Source organism: Pezoporus occidentalis, unplaced genomic scaffold, assembly GCF_034315485.1.
Source record: "Pezoporus occidentalis ecotype Australia unplaced genomic scaffold, CSIRO_AGI_Poc_V1 ctg99, whole genome shotgun sequence".
In the NCBI taxonomy this organism is placed as follows: Eukaryota; Metazoa; Chordata; class Aves; order Psittaciformes; family Psittacidae; genus Pezoporus; species Pezoporus occidentalis.
In genome coordinates, this window is record NW_026916358.1 from 3,343,578 (window position 1) to 3,360,158 (window position 16,581).

Below are 16,581 nucleotides of genomic sequence, written 5' to 3' on the forward strand. Positions count from 1 at the left end.
TGATAAAGTACACCCTGACTGCACAAGGAGAGCTATAGAAGAACTCATTTACAATAAACATAGGGACAGGTACAATAAACTGTTTAGCCTCTTCCAAAGATGTTATTGAAAGATGCTTAGCCAGTTGATTACAGTCAGAGAGACAAACATGAAGTCATAGAATCACAGAATGGTTTGTGTTGGAAGGGACCTTAAAAATCGTCTAGTTTCAAGTTCCCTGCCGCAGGCAGGAATCCATTAGACCAGATTTCTTAAAGCTCCATCCAACCTGGCCTTGAACACTTCCAAGGATAGGGCAGCCACAACTCTTCTGAGCAACCTGTTCAGTGCCTCACCACCCTCACAGTGAAGAACTTCTTCCTAACAGCTAATATAAATCTACCTTTTTTCAATTTAAAGCCATTCCCCCTTGTTCTACCCCTACATGGCCCTGTAAAAAGTCCCTCTCCAGCTTTCCTGTAAGCCCCAAGGTTTTAGGTTGTGCTGGGGCCCTAGAGCTGAGCACAGTACTGCACATGGGGTCTCATGAGAGCAGAGTAGAGGGGGAGAATCACCTCCCTTGACCTGTTGGTCATGATCCTTTTGATGAAGCTCAGGATACGGTTGAGCAAGCGCACACCGAAGCTGGCTCATGTTAAGCTTCTCATGAACAAACACCCGCTAGTGCTTCTCCTCAGGGCTGCTCTCAATCCAGCCTACACCCAGCCTGTATTTCTGCTTTGGATTGCCCCAACCCAGGTGTAGGGACTTGCACTTGTCTTGGTTGAACTTCATGAGGTTGGCATCAGCCCACCTTTCAAGCATGTCAAGGTCCCTCTGGATGGCATCCCTTCCCTCCAGCATATTAACCATACCTGACAGCTTAGTATCATCAGCAAGCTTGCTGGGGTTGCACTCAATCCCATTGTTCATGTTGCTGATAAAGATGTGAAACAGCACAGGTCCCAAAACTGAGCTCTGAGTAATGACAGTCATCACTGTTTTCCCCTTGGACATCAATCCTTTTACTGCAACACACTGAGAGCAACCATTCAGCCAATTTCTGATTGGGAAGCTTGTGTGTATTCCAGATGATTTCAGATGGGCTCTCAGGATACAACACTGTTCTCTACAATTTGAACTGCTCATTATGGCTATTACCTCTCAATGGTCACAATAACCTTACAGGAAAAAGTGTATACAGTTTCCATGCCATGCTGGGCAGAATAACTTTCTCACAAATTTGTAAAAAGTACAAAAAAAAACCCCAAAAACGAAGGTGCAGGCAGGCAGGGAAGCACAATCAGCTCCAGAAACAACATCCAGAAGTAAACACCAGACATACGAAATGCAGACATACAAAATCCTCTGCAGCAAGATAATATTGCTCTGTTCCTGATGTTGTGAACATAAAAAATGCCAGCTCTTTATAAATCAGTATGGCTCATCACCACAGTGAATACATATATTTAGTAGTAGCTGCACTGCACTAGTTTGGTCAGAAGATTTTACTAAGCTCCTGAGATCAGACTGAAGGACCTTATGCAGAGGATTATTGCAACTGTAGAGATTTGACTGCAGCTACCATGATTTATGGCAGCTCGCTTTCTGTCCATGTTGTTCTGTAGGCTCAAATGTTTCTTACCTTGTATTAGCTCAATAAGTTTCTTTTATTCCCCCATTTTCAGGACACATTACTATGCCAATTTTCCATGCCAATGCAGATTACATTTTCCTGAAAAGATCATTACAATCTAGTACAGATTTTATATATCAGCTGTCAAATAATAATTTTCTTAGGAAAAGCATTTGATAAAAAAGAAAGACTTTAGTTTTTTGTGTGAATTACATGTACATTCATTAACTTCTAAGGAATGCTATTCGCCCTACAGGATTTTCCAAGGCCTTCAAAAAAGGACTTCTGTTCATTTTGAAACCACCTAATACAGTAGTGCTTGTTTCTAACTGGGGCTTCTAGATGTTATCACACTTATAAAGAGATGATTCTAACAACAGTGGTAGTAAACAAAAGGTCTAAAACCAGTTCACACTATAACATCTTGTGAATAATATTTCAGTAGACATCTGAGTATAAAGTACTTTGCACTTATCCAGACTCTGTGGCCCTGCAACATTAAGGACTACTGTCATTTCTAGGTGGAAAAGTTTGTCATTCATATAGTGAGCATAGTTAGTAAAGCAGGTTTTTCCATCCAGCCGTCTCCCTTGCTTCTATGCACTGTCTTTGTAGTGTTAGCCCCCATAAGCTGTTGGTGGTGAATGAGACATGCTCACGTAAAGTTCCCTGCAGCAACCATTGCCAAACAGCAGCTGAGAGACTCATAATGACTCACTGGTGCACAATAGCTCTAATTTCCTTTTTCTGTTTTCAGTCTCTCAACATTTTCTTTTTCTGATATTCCAGTGCCAGGACTGCTTTGTTCATTTTTTCCTAGGGAAACAATCTTTGTTTTTTAACTGAGATATGAGAACCGGACAAAATTTATTTAGTATATGTTTTCTTAGACCACTGTATGTGTATTTATGTATATACAAAAGTATATATGCACATTTATATACATGCATATAAATATATATGTGCATATCTTTTTCGCTCCATATATGTGTATGTATAGTGGCATAGTAGCAAATCACAGCTTTCATGACCTCCACTACCCTCCAGAAGAGATGAGCTCTAACAACAACTCAGCTATCCAAATTAGCCTGAGGAGATTTTCTTGCTAGTCTCCCATTTTCCCCTCCGCCCGAATAAATCACATACATGCCTTCTTACACTACCTTCAAGTGCAGTAGCATAATGACAAGGTAAATACATTTTTCCTGAAGATTTTCGTAAAGATTTTAGAAGTTTTTAACTCCGTTAAGTATACTTAATATACTTAAGGGAAGTATAGTTTTACCTTAGAAGGTTTACTTTAGCAATCTCGCATTCTGTGATGTTGCCTTTTCTGATTATGTTTCCCCAAAGTACAGTTCAAGGTATAGTTTAAGATCATTTGAAGTATAATGTATACTTTATGCAGTATATATAATTTTATTTGCTTTTTCTTAAACCACACATTATGAAAGATGTGAGAGAGCAGAACTAAATCCCAAGACATTGTACAAGTGATTATTAACTGAAACTGTTTCAGTAGGGTATTACTTATTTTTGTAATAGAAGGTGTTATATATTTTTCCCTGGGTATGAGAGCAAGTCCTTGCTTGCATCAAAAGAAGCCTGTGTTGATCTCTGCAAAATATATTAACTAAATTTTCTAGTGTAATGGTAACACTATTAACAATCCAACCAGCTTGTAGGTCAGATTTTTCTACTCTTTAAGACAAGTAATACTATGTCCTTGGCCACATCACCTGATTTTAGAAATCAGTTTGATCTTCCAGACCTCCTTTTGAAAGAAAATTTGCATCTCTGCAGAAAGGCAGGTTGGTTTAAGCCCAGTTCATGCAGAAAGTCAGTAAGGAGCTGATCTGAGTTTAGAATACACTCAGGTAGGTATTCCTAGTCATGCAAGATGAATGACCACTCCTGCCTTCTCATGAAATCTGAAGTATGGGAGACTGGCATTTCCATCCAACACGCATGAAAATATCTGCAAGAAATAGAGAGAAAGAGAAACTTGTGAAATCTATAGCAAACATGTTGCAAGTAACTCACATAAACACATCCCCTATAAAATAAAAAATGAAATTCCATATCATGCCACTCTATATTTCACCCAATAATTTTGTGTTCTAATTATCAGTACAAATCACAGATTTTGTGCTGGTCACACCTAATTTATGAACTGTATAGAATAACAGTTAATTGCCTCCATACTTAATTCTCCCTTGTATCTTCTCCAGTGATATTCATGTATTTCCGCCAAGATTTTAATTGATTTTCATAGTAGCCACTTGTTAATAGGATAATTTGTCAATACCATAATAAAACAATTGTTCCTGTAGCACTGCGAGTTCAGTTTATGGGATAACAAAGTAAAGTCTGGTTTCATTAATTGAAGGCAGCTGTAGGGCTTGCAGGATGAAAGATATAAATCTCGATGGCACTGCTGAAAACTAGGTCAGAGGGCAGGGGAAAATTAGTTAAGCATGATGGACCAACAGTGACCTGTACAGGTGTTCAGGCTCGCTTTCGGAGTATCACTTCCTCTGTTCCTATTTGAGTCTGGCAAAGCCCATAGGTCAACATGTGCACTCTCATGCCTGGTTTGAATTAAAAGCCAGTTTAGAGCTGCTCACTTGCAAATTCTAGATAATGTTACCTATCAAAAGTAAAACATTTCACAATGTCTTTATGTTGTCATGTATTTCCCAAGGAGCTTTATTTACACCAGTAAGAGCCTCTTGACTCCTAAAATAGGAGACTTAAAATAAGATTCAGATTCTACAAAGGTAGAAAAGCAATATTACAAAGGGTTGAGTACTGTTCATGAAGTTAGATAAAGGGAAGACTAAAAAAATATCTATTGTAAGTCATCCTGATTGATACAAATCTGTTCATCTATCATATGCAACTCCCCACAACACTAATGGTGTAAATATATTTCCCTCTGTCAAAATTTTTAAAGTAATACTTTCCATATCTACTGTTTTCAGTACTGAATATTGTTCTCGGTACTTTACAACCTTCTGTCTTGAGCTTATTTTACATTAACAGAAAACTTTAAAAGCACAAAAAGCTTGCTAAAATTAGTTTTTATTATAATCATTTACATTCAAATTCAAGTTTTCTTAAGAGAAAAAAGAGTATGGTTTGACACTATACATTCTGTATTATGTGAGCTTACTGTGTTAATAAGTCAGGCAGAAAATGCCAAAGATATTTGTTTGATCTTGCTTGAAATCAAACACCTTCAGCTATATAAGACACAGATCCAACACGTAACTCATCCTCTTAGATGAGGAAAATAAAATAATCATACTGTAGTGAGTAGGACGAGGGCAGCGTTTCTGCATTACAAGGAGTGAAGGGTTTCATAGAGAAATGTTTCAGTGAGAGGCAAGGAATAAGATGACTTGTCTTCTGGGTTTCTGGTATAGATCTTTAAGGAACCAGTTATCACAGTTACTTTCTGAGGTGCACTTTTGTACACCTCAGCTCCTTGAGCGAATCAGGAAACTGCAAGTGTAGTATTTATGAATGTAAATATACATGTATGTTTACTCATGCATGTCACCTGAAAATGAGCCTGAGTGAGGTTTTACCTGCAAATGGAAACTCCTGGCTGATGGAAATACCTGCGCCTCCATTAGAACAGTCTTGGAAGCAGCCATTTTTACAACATGATCTTTCTGGCTTACCACGGCCACTTTCCTGTCTTCCTCTCACAAGCAACTGTTAGAATTTAGAGTCCAACTATAATGTATCTATCTCATTTGGGGGCTTTGAAGTGGTAGATGACAGTGTTTGTTGGCTGCCTTTCTAATTTTCTCCTTATCGAGTTGAGGATTTCAGAGTCATGTCCGCCACCTTATTTTTTAAATTCAGAGGTAATCAGAATCCACAAAAACCTGAATTGACAGAATTTGAAAAAAATTGTTTACCTTCAAATTCTCATAATAAAGGCACAGAATCTGCAGGGGGAAAAAAAAAAAAAAAGGAAAAGAAAAGTAATGCTTAATGGTTCACATCTTTAGCAAGAAGGCTCATTTCAAAGGAAGTCTTTTAGTCTTTTTCATTCATGAAATACAAAATATTTTAAAACTGAAATTTTGCTTCATGTTTTTAACAGAGGTTTGGTTTCCTTGCAGATTCATGGAAATGATGTCAAGTGCTCAAATTGTTTGCTGGTTAGTTTTATTCTAACTTCCTCAGTTACAACATTCTTCATCCTTAACCTACTGTACAAAGCAGTTCATTCCCAACACCACCAAACAATATTGTTTTAAAGTTAATTTGTCAAAGCAATCTTATCTTTGCTAACTTTACATAAAAGAAAAGTCATCAGGAAAATATAATAATGCTCTTTATTTGCTTGTTTGTACATCTAAGTGCTACAGATAGTAATAAACTACTCCTTGGAAGCAGTGAAATATCTTTTTCACTTGGGCAGCAATGATATTTTTTTCTCGCTATGGAACTGAACAATCAAGGGGTAAAGAAATGCTTGCTATTTTCCTGACAAACACTAATGCATCATGACTAAATTAAATGTTGCATCAATCCCATATAAAGTAAGAATATAGAAAGAAAAAGAATAAAAAAAGAAATCCCTTTCATATTATGGTATATTTTAATGAAGATGTGCTTAGGTAACATAATGTAGAAAGAAAATCTCATTTGCCAAAAATTCAATATAAATTTTTAGCTCCTTTTGCATAGTAAGTATAATAATAATTAAATGAAATAATAATTTAAAATGTGTGTGTGTAATATGTGTATATATAGAAAAGCTGTGTCAGATATTGAGTCAGACCCCCCAAATGCTTTAGACCAACACACGGATTTTGTCAGTGGAACTATATGAATTTATTTCAAATGAAGAGCCGAACATTGACAATAGATATATTGATAATAGGAAATAACTTTTTACCTCTGTTTTACTAAGAGCAGCATATTTCTGTAAGCAGAATTAAATATGTGTTTTCATAAGTCTAAAAATCATTCTGTCTATAAATGTGGACATTTTTGCTGATTGAAATAAACATTTTCTGAAAACTTAGAAGTCAGGTTATTTCATTTGCTTTATTTCTGAGCACATCACATGTATTAGGGTAAAATATGAACATTGCTCATACCATCCATAATTAAAAGCATTTGATTCCTGCATTTCTAGTAATACATAATTTTATAACTTTGTATCAAGAACACTGTATTAAAGGAGCTACTGAAAACCTTTTCTCTGTCACTCAGGAAAATATGAAACAAAAAAACCTGATCATTTCTTGCAGGATTGTATGGTCTAAAAGTTTGTGCCTAGACTGTATGGAGAGAAAAAAGTATATATTCAGAGAGACAGTACACAGAAGTGAAAGCAGCTGAACTTCTTGCAAACCACCCTCAGTTGTGAAAAGAGAGAGAACAGCGGCTACCATGTGGCACAAAACCTAAATATATATTATTTTGTTCCTTTTCGTTAAGACTGCATAGGGCATAAGTTGTTTTCAAGCATGCCTCGGACTCCTACAGCTCCAGCTGTCATGTGTAATTAAACATTTGGCCTCCACAATTACTCTACAGTGTACATATGCCAGTATTTCAAGCCTGGAATATGCATTTCAAAGAAGAATAATTCCCTGGAAATCCTAAATTGACAGGAGCAAAGACAGCCTGAAGGAAAGTAGTCAGAGAAAACTGTAAGGTCGGGATCTAATGATTAAAAAAGAAACTTCAAGAAGAACTTCAACCCTTAACTAAACCAATGGGAAAAAGAACGACAGTTGGCAAGCAGATTTCTGCATAGGGATCCTGATTAGGGAGCCTCTTGGGTTAATTTAATATTATCAGTGTTGTTCACCTTGCTGTAGTATGCCTTACCATTAATACCATTTAAACAGATTTCTTTTTTCTTAAAGCATATTTGGCATCATTTATTTTCCATGAATACTGATCATGGCAATATTAAATTTGATGATTCATATTGAATCCGAGTTTGATTTATAGCAAAGGGAGTTGTTTTTTTCTTGTTTGTTTTGGTGGGTTTTTTTTCATTTTTTTTTTTCTCCCCTGCTCCACATGCTTACATTTACTACTGGTGTCATTTGTAATGCTGAGTTTGCATTCCTGTTAGGAACCCCCTACTTATCATTTTTTATTAGGACCACTTTTAAAGAGATATCTAAAGACCCTATTTCTAATTTAAGTTTAAGGACAATGGACATAGAGAAACCCACATGTTTTTAAATAGACGAAAAAGAAGCAGTAATAAAAAAATGAGTGAATGAATGTTTGTGAAAATGGTTTCCTGTGGGGTGTCTCTGGGGTCCAAGGATCTATTTCCCACCCTTGATCTTCTATTTAGTAGAATGTAAAGGGCTACAGATTTTTTCCAAGGGCTTGAGACACAGAGAAAAACTTTTTAAAAATGAGCAATCTTCTATTAAAACATGTAAAATCACACTCAGCTACTTAGCTTTCTAAAAGTTAGGCATTTAAGACTGAACTGGTTCAACATTGGTGCCTTTCTGTACTTAACAGAGAAAAATAAGTACTTCCAATGTACAGTGTACTGAATGCATTGTACACTGGAATTATTATGCATTATTATAATACAATATTCAATAATAATCCAGCAACACTATATAAAAGAGAGACAAGTATGACTAAAGTAGACTTTGATACCTATATCTGATACATCTGTCTTAATCTGGGATGAATTCCTACTTATGAGGAATTCCCACTTAAGGGGTATTTTCTTAATTCTTGCCTTAATATCACTTAATTTTAGAGTAAGTGACAGGAAGTGGGACATGAGCATTTCCACCAGTTGAACCATATAAGTGACAATGGAGAACTATCCCAAAAGGCTATTGTCAACCATTCTAACCTTTTAGTACTGCAGGCATCCCAACCAATATTCAATTTCAGACTAAGCTCATACATTTATCTTTAACTGAATGTAATTTACTATCCTAATAAAAAAATAAAGTTCACATCATTGTAAGGTGCCATAGGATGACAGCAAGCTACAATGCCTGTCACTGTGAATGATGGAATGACAACAAATTCATGTGAAGCCTCATGCACAAACACACACACGACAAATCAGTGTTTTAAAGCAACTTGGTATTAGGTTCTAGCCTGCAAGTGTTTTATACTGAAAAGCAACTTTTGCAAAGAGACAACAGAACTTCAGTATGATTGAATCATCCACTTCTATTCAGCCCTATTTAGGTTAAAGTACAAGTAAAATCATACTAAACTATGTGTCACTTTTCTCATGATTTTTGGTGTCACTTCAAAATCCAACTCTGCCAAGTCTGAAGCTGTTGATAAGGAGCTGGGTACAGTTTTTCCTTGTTAGAGCTGATCACTGAGGCACCAATTTGGTAAGTAGGAGCTATCAACTTCGTTGACTTTAACTGCTAATTTCCATATTTCTTTTAATAGATGCTAGTGTTGGGGACTATTCAGGAAAAGAGGCAGCATACCTGCTAATTCTGGCAGTGTCTTTGGAGTACTGGCATGAGAATGGTCCTTCTGGTTAAAAACAGAGGAGTAACTTTGAGAGATGAGATATCTGTGCTGCTCTTCCCACCACTCTTCCCATACTAATTCTGCCCCAGCCATGCCTCGAACAGTCCATGTTCTTGCACTGTGGATTTGCCCTCTGCATTTTGCGTAAGCAAGCTAAATCCACAAGTTAAGAGAAATTCATAGTGTTCAAGTATTGGAAAATAAGCCACATACAATTGTAAAATGCCAGTACATAATCGGTACAAAGTCCTGCCTGACTTTCTTTTCCTTCTTCCTGGGATAGGAGAATTCCACTGTTTCAAAACAATCTTTTGTTGATTTAAGTTGATCTAGATGTCTCACAGGGCAGGGGCTTCAGAATCAAAGCCCTATACATATACTTATTGACTACATGGTGTACTTTAAGGGTGTGGTGTTAACACAAGAAAAGGCCTACCTCATCCCCACCCTCTTTCCCCAGTTTTTCTCATCTTTTTAAATGATTTATGACCCTGCCTTTCCATAATGAGATGCTGACTATTGGGAAGAGAAGCAATGCTGAGAAGGAGAGAGAAGGAGCAAGAAGGGAGAGGGTATCACAAGGTTTAGGAAACTGTCAGCATGACTGAAATGTACTGATCATTTTAATTCTAATAAAGTCTGTATCCTGCAATGGAAAAAAAATTGTGCTGGCTGAGGGGTGTGGATCTGAATGTAAAATCTTATCTTTACTGGAGTCAATAAAAAAAAAAACATCGACTTCAGTGAAGACAGGATATCTCCTGAACCTTAAGAAGTTTCTTTAATAGAGACGAAGAATTCTAAAAAAAATAGCACAAGTCTTGAAGTTTCACTCCATGGTCCGACCTCACACAATTTTTTTAGTGAAATGGGATAATCTGGAGTATTGTCTTACCCAGTGCTTTTTCTTTTGCCTACTTTTTGTTGTTGGGCTCCTTGTCTCCATTATCAGCCAATCCTTTTATCCTCCAAATACCTACTCAGACAAGCTCTGAAATAGTATGATGCTATTTTGATCCATATCCAAAAAATGAGAGAGTATGAATTGAAAGACAAAATTTCTAATCTTTATGTAGCTGTTCTACAGTGATTCTTTAAACATGTTGTCCCTAAGGTGGTCAAGTGATCTCATTCTGTTCCATCTCTCCTTTTCAGAGTTAATTATAAATCTGAAAGTAGTTTAGCATGCTGGCAAAAAAATTACATAATGAAAAATAGGTTGTGATAAGTGAACTATTTCTTTTGATCCTTGGTTCCTTCTTCTTTTCACTGAAAAGAGAAAAACTTTTTTTTTTTTCTGATGAAAACTTACAAATCTTGCAGCCCTTGAGACTGCCCACTGATTTCTGAAACCAGTTGAAGTCTTAAGATTTTGAAGCACATTTCTTTCATCCAAAATTTTATGGACACTTAGAAAGTGGGGAATGGCTGTCCAGGCATAAGTAGAACACAAATATGGGGCTCATAATGAGTTGCAAACTAAATGTAAATTGATCAAATAATTTTCATATCCAAAATATTCTCATTTTGTGGGGAATTTGCAGGGTGACACACAGAAGATACGGAACACAATTCTGTCCAGCCTGCCCTGGTGAGACTGGAGTTCTGTGAATGCTTTTGAACATCACACTTTAAGAAAAATAAATGGGAGAAGCCCAGAGAACACGTGAAAAATGAGACAAGGTTTAGAAGACATGACCTGTGAGTAAAGGCTGAGAGAATTTAGCCTAGAAAAAAAATGAAGGAGACTGAGGCAGAGCATGACAGCAGTCCTCTACTGTGTAAAAGATGGCTATAAAGATGATACTAATTTCTTCCTCATTGCCAGGAGTGAAAAGAGTGAAGAAGAAAAAAAAAAAAGAAAAAGTTTTTTATAAAAAAAAACAACTGTCTAGATATTAGGAATAAGCCTTTTGCTGTGACAAATCCCAGAAAATGCTGTCCCTGAAGTTTCAGTAATCCTTCCCTTTAGAGATTTTAAATACAAGATAGACAAATTATCAGTCAGGAGTGTCCAACAAAAACTTGATCCTACTTTAAGGTGATCTGGATAACCTCTTGAACTTCTATCCATCTCTAAACTTCAGTGATTAAACATCTTCTTTAGTTTTACCTAAACAAACACAAAATGGAAGGATTGTGCTAGCTGTAGGCAAAGCTGCCTCCTACTAGTCACCTCCAAGGTCCTTGTGTGTAATGTACAGGCTGGTTTACAATACTGTCAAATCTGTTGTCATTTCAAAAGAAGCAGCACATTTTGAAGACTGAAAAGGGATTCAAAGAAATAATCCTTTATTGAATCAAATGTCATTGGTGCAGTGTTGTCTTCCTGGCCTAGACAAGACTGAATCAATTGTTCTGAAGGATGTGAATTTCCCTATCTTTAATGCATCTGCCTGAACTCCATTGCTGCTGGTGGTGGAGTAGAGCGTGATTTATCTTATCTTGCTGAAATCACCTAAAGTCAAAAGTGGGATTCTATTAAATGTAATGCTGGACAAGTCCTCTGTATTGCAGATGCCTAAATATAGCTGTCTGCAGTCAGATTATAGCTGGCTGAAGTCTAGTTAATTCTTTCAGAAATGTTTCTGGGATGAATTGGCTGACCTACCATACATGACTACTTCAAAATGAGCTGACTAGCTCCCCACATTGTAATGAATTGATTGACTTAAATTTCAGTGGACTATAAGCATCTTAGATAGCTAGCTCACGTGTAGACATCTTCTGTAGGATACCTTGGACTCAGTGTACCTGCCTTACTTTGGATGTTTACTGTAGGATGGATTGAATTGGGCTAATTCAGCTGCCTAAGTATTGTCTGTCATGCTCTAATGTTATACTCCAGATGAGTACAGGTCTCAGCATTTCTACCAGTCTGGCACCAGACATCTATGTTCAGGCAACTGAACTGGTCCTGTCATTTCCTAATAGTGCCTGATTCTGACCATTGACAATAATGGAAGTCTGCAGAGTGGAATGAGAAATCTTACTCTTACGGACTCATTTACACCAGGTTGCATGAAGTTAGACGAGACGAATCCTACCTACCGTGTTGTCATTGATAATGTAAGTAAGGCTTTCACAATGAGATGAAATGATTAGGATCTAGGCAAAATTAAATATGCTCAGGAAATGCCAAAGGAATGAGAGGGAGACTCAGAAGGTTAAAGAAGAGGAGGAGCATGAAAAAGAAAAATGAAGGAAGAAAAAGACCAGAAATATGGTTGTCCTAAGGAGGATTTTTTTTCCTCATTGCCTTTTACTAAGATTAGCAACCATGTACTAAGCAAATACATACCAACAATAACTTAAATATAGCAAAGAATAAAATATTTTATCCTAACTTTTAGCATCAGTAGAAATCTCCCACTCATATTGCAGGCCACCTAGCTTATAAAGCAAGATGTTTGTAACTGCATTTGTCTCAAAGCTCATGTGGCTGATACAAAAGTGGAATTAATCTCTCTCTGTCAAATGAGTTTGATGGTCAAAGATTAAGGGCAATAGTGTGGGCTTTAAGGTATAGCTCTGAATAAGGATGGTACAGAACATGAGTCAATAGGCAAACACATTTTTCTTAGTACTACTCTTAGGTGCATCCAATCTGCTCGAGCATCATGAGGTACTGTGGGCTATGTTTTCTAATTTGCTTCAAAGTGGAAAAGTTTGGGATTTTCTTTCTTTGCTTCATCTATTTACCTTTTGCCCTCATCAACCTCTTTCTTATCAGAAGGAGGCTCTAATTGAATCCCATATATATAATAAAGGTCCCATTTTAAAGCTTAAAAATTTGATACTTTTTGAAGCAATGAAAACACATTATTTGTATAAGAAGCTGTAGGACCAAATGTTTGCATTTATATGGTGTATTAGCTAATAATTATGTTCAGCAGAAACTTGTCAGTCTTTCACAATAATAGGACAAATAATACAAGAGCTATGAAGGAATAGCAAGCAAAGCAATGATTTTGAAATCACAGCATAAAGTTATGAGTTAAAATACATATCATTACAATCTTTGCATACTGAGGTATCACTGAAAACTAATCATTTTACATTTTAACAAGAAAAGGTTGCAGCAGCAATTAGATAGGAATAAAAACAAGAATAGTCATTAATTTGGCAGGTATGTAATATATATCAAGAATGGTTATAAGGACAGTATGAAAACTGCAGTCAATGGTCAGATCAGAGGTGAGCTCATGAATGATGTTAGGTCATCAAATTTCCCAGATGCCCATTTCAGCTTTCCACAGCATTGACCAGAAGGATAAAGTGCCTTTTGATTAAAAAAAATCAATAAATAAAAATAAATTAAACATATTGAATTCACCTTCCCTTTTCCATATTTCACCTCTGAAGTGACTGCCAACACGTAGCATGGTGTCAACAGAGCAACATTACTAATAGTTCCTGATATAACATTTTCCATTAGGAACTAACCTGGAGCTGCCAAAATTGTTTTATGTATCATAACAGCTGTATTATGGCCAAGTAATAATAATGGATTTCAGCCAACCAACTCACCTGTGTTGGGTTTGAGCTGTTTGTGTGCAGACTAAATCCAGTCACCTTCTAAAATGCTCTGTCAGTTAGGTTGTACTCATCTGCTTGGCAGCTGTTTTGTCGTCTAGGAAACTATTCCCATTCACCATGGGCTCCTAACATGCGCACATCTCCTGTTCGATTTGGAGTAGATAGCATTTAGAGATCATACCTCAGTTTTTACAGTGAGCTGTGCTTTTCAGTTCTAGAAGATCTTAATAAAATCCTGGTGGAAGAGATTTGCTTTCACCAAAGAGATTTTCTATGAAAGCAGCAAAAAAACAAGCTCAGCCTATTGGTAAATCTATTCAGTATCGTTTAGTTTGTGGCTGGGTGAGCATCTGGCTTTGAATAAAGAGCTGTATGGAATCTTTTTGTAGCAAGGGTTAGAAAAAAGTTCAAAAAAACTTTCCAGTAACTTTCCAGTCCTCTTTCTAAACAAAATAACTCAGAAAAATCTAATTTTTTTTTTTTTTTTGGTAATTGCTTTTATTATTTGGAGAGCGATTCATAATCATATATTACTGCAACTGATGTCAGAATACCCTTCCTGTTTAATCCAGCACTGCTAAAGTTAGTTGGTGTTCAATGTATCTTGCAATGATTTGAAAATGAAAAATACATTGAAATCTAGTAACTTCATTAATTCCTCTGTAGAGAAATTTACTCTGTAAAATTTAATTAAATTAACTTTAATCTGTAAGTGCTTTACTTATTTACAACTTCAATTACAGAATAGAGATTCAAAGACCAAGATGTGTACCTGTAGCTACATTTTAGATATGCAAATTGCTAAATAATAAGATCTGACAGGGTCACAGAAAAGGTGGCCCAGCTGCATGCATGTTTAGGCTGCAGATTTACCAAGTGACTTAAAACCTGTGACTGGAAGTTCTGGCTTGGGCAGCAATATTTTCCACATCTGATAAATCTTTACTCCTTCATTTAAAGTGTTTATCACTTGCTTAAACACCTTAAGTGCATAATTCATGTATATTATTTTGTATCTAAAAGTGTAGAAGGAAGATTACTGGCAACACAAGATTCATAGGGAACCTTAGAACCATGATGCTTTTCAAGCCTTCAAGCCAGTAAACTGAATAGAAACTGTTGGGTTTTTTTATATTTCTTCTTTCCAACTACACAGCAGCCAAAATTATAAAAAATATCATGTCCAAATAAACCCTTCTCTAAATTGGTGACAGCCTTAGGAAGAGTCTGTGACTGAAATAGCATGAAAGTACAATTATAACTCTGCTGTTGCAGAGGGTGGTCTTTGCAGGTCAGGGCTGAGGCTCTCAGCTGCATGGGAGAAGTTCTTCACACTTAGGTAGTTACATTATCTTGACTTAGGAGCATTAGAAAGCTGAGTTATCTGGGACAAAAATATTTTATGTTATTTTATTTTTTACTTGGTTTTCATCATTCAAGAGAACAGAGGAACATGGGTAGAAAAGAGATCTAGAGGTGCACATCTGTTTGTCTTTATCCCACCTGTATGTGTACATCCCCACACAGAAATGTCGGATTACACTGTGGAAACACCCAGACACAGGGGATTGTATTCAAGCACTGATCATGGTTGTGGCTAACTGTCAAACTAAACAATCCTATTTCAGAAATATAACACACAGGACCCTGAGCAGGAGAGCTTCCCAGAGTGTTTTCTCTTTGCCCACCCAGCTGTCTGCTGAATACCTTTAGTTCATCTGCATCATTCTGGGGCTCGTGTACCAGGAAGCATCAGCAAAATGCTATGTACATTGTAGAGGGAAAGGATCATTGCTGTGGGCCGGGTAACCCTGTGGGAGGCTGGGGGGTTTTGTGTCTAATCCCTGCCCTGTGCTGGGTCATCTACAAATACTCTGGCAAGTGACACCTGCACTATGTAACGGAGGAAGGAGAGACTTGCCAGCCACAAATATTTCACAGATCTGTAGGTCTGAGTCAAAATAGTACTGGCAGAAAAGGTTCATTACCTTGGAAGATGCAAGTGCAGCCTTACTGCAATCAGACCTTGTAAGACTGTACCCTACCCAAAGAGCTGTGCTGAGTGGGTGCATTACACTGGGTGTACAGTACTGTGTCTACAGCACTGACAAGGTATCCTATTGAGCTCCTCTCCTTGTTTATTTCATGATAAATAGTACCTATTGCCGTGTTTTACAGAGTTGCTGCTGAGGCTTCTAGTAGTATTGATAAAAGGTGATAACACATGGCTAAAGAGGTGGTTTGGGGGCAGAGTGAAATTGCCTCTACCATGAGAAGGAGCAAGGGAGAGGGAAAAGAGTGAGGTGCAGAGAAGGGGGAAGGGAAGGACTGTTCAGCTGCGGAAATTTGGGTCTGCTTTGCTCAGACTTAGGCTTCCCTCCATAGCAACAGCAGCCTGATTCTCCAACTATCTGGCAATAGCCATGAGACCATCACCATAATAATATTCAATACCTGAGTCTTCCATTATCGCGATTGAAATCAAATATATCCAGATCCAGGATTCAGAAAACAGAAATTGCAAAATATTTTCCACTGTTCCTGAAATGAGGTGGAATATAAAAAGCAGAATATGTGGATTCCAGTTTGGTTTTACATAATCTGCATTAATAAGTAAGAACACGTCCCAGGACCAGGAGATGTTGATTGACAAGAAGCTCAGCATGAGCTGGCAGTGTGTACTCGCAGCCCAGAAAACCAACCGTACCCTGGGCTGCATCAAAAGGAGTGCGGCCAGCAGGTCAAAGGAGGTCCCTCTCCTTCTCTCATGACCCCACCTGCAGTACTGCATCCAACTCTGGGGTCCCCAACATAAGAAGGGCATGGACCTGCTTGAGCTAGTCCAGAGGAGGCCACAAAGATGAACAGAGGGGTAGAGCATCTCTCCTATGAAGACAGGCTGA

At 37.3% G+C, this 16,581-nt stretch overlaps 1 long non-coding RNA gene across 2 annotated transcripts in view; it reads right to left on the reverse strand.

The window, feature by feature from the left end:
- LOC134157693 (uncharacterized) overlaps positions 1-9,297 on the reverse strand; it is a 39,986-nt gene extending 30,689 nt beyond the window's left edge. Inside the window, exons 1-2 of one of the 2 annotated variants that reach the window (XR_009962423.1) lie at positions 9,094-9,297; positions 3,355-3,593 (exon numbers count right to left, since the gene is read on the reverse strand). This is a non-coding gene — a long non-coding RNA (uncharacterized LOC134157693). Of the gene's footprint in view, positions 1-3,354; positions 3,594-4,790; positions 4,916-9,093 lie in introns of those variants that run through there. The other variant, XR_009962422.1, reaches the window with a different exon arrangement.
- Between the last annotated feature and the right edge of the window lie 7,284 nt (positions 9,298-16,581).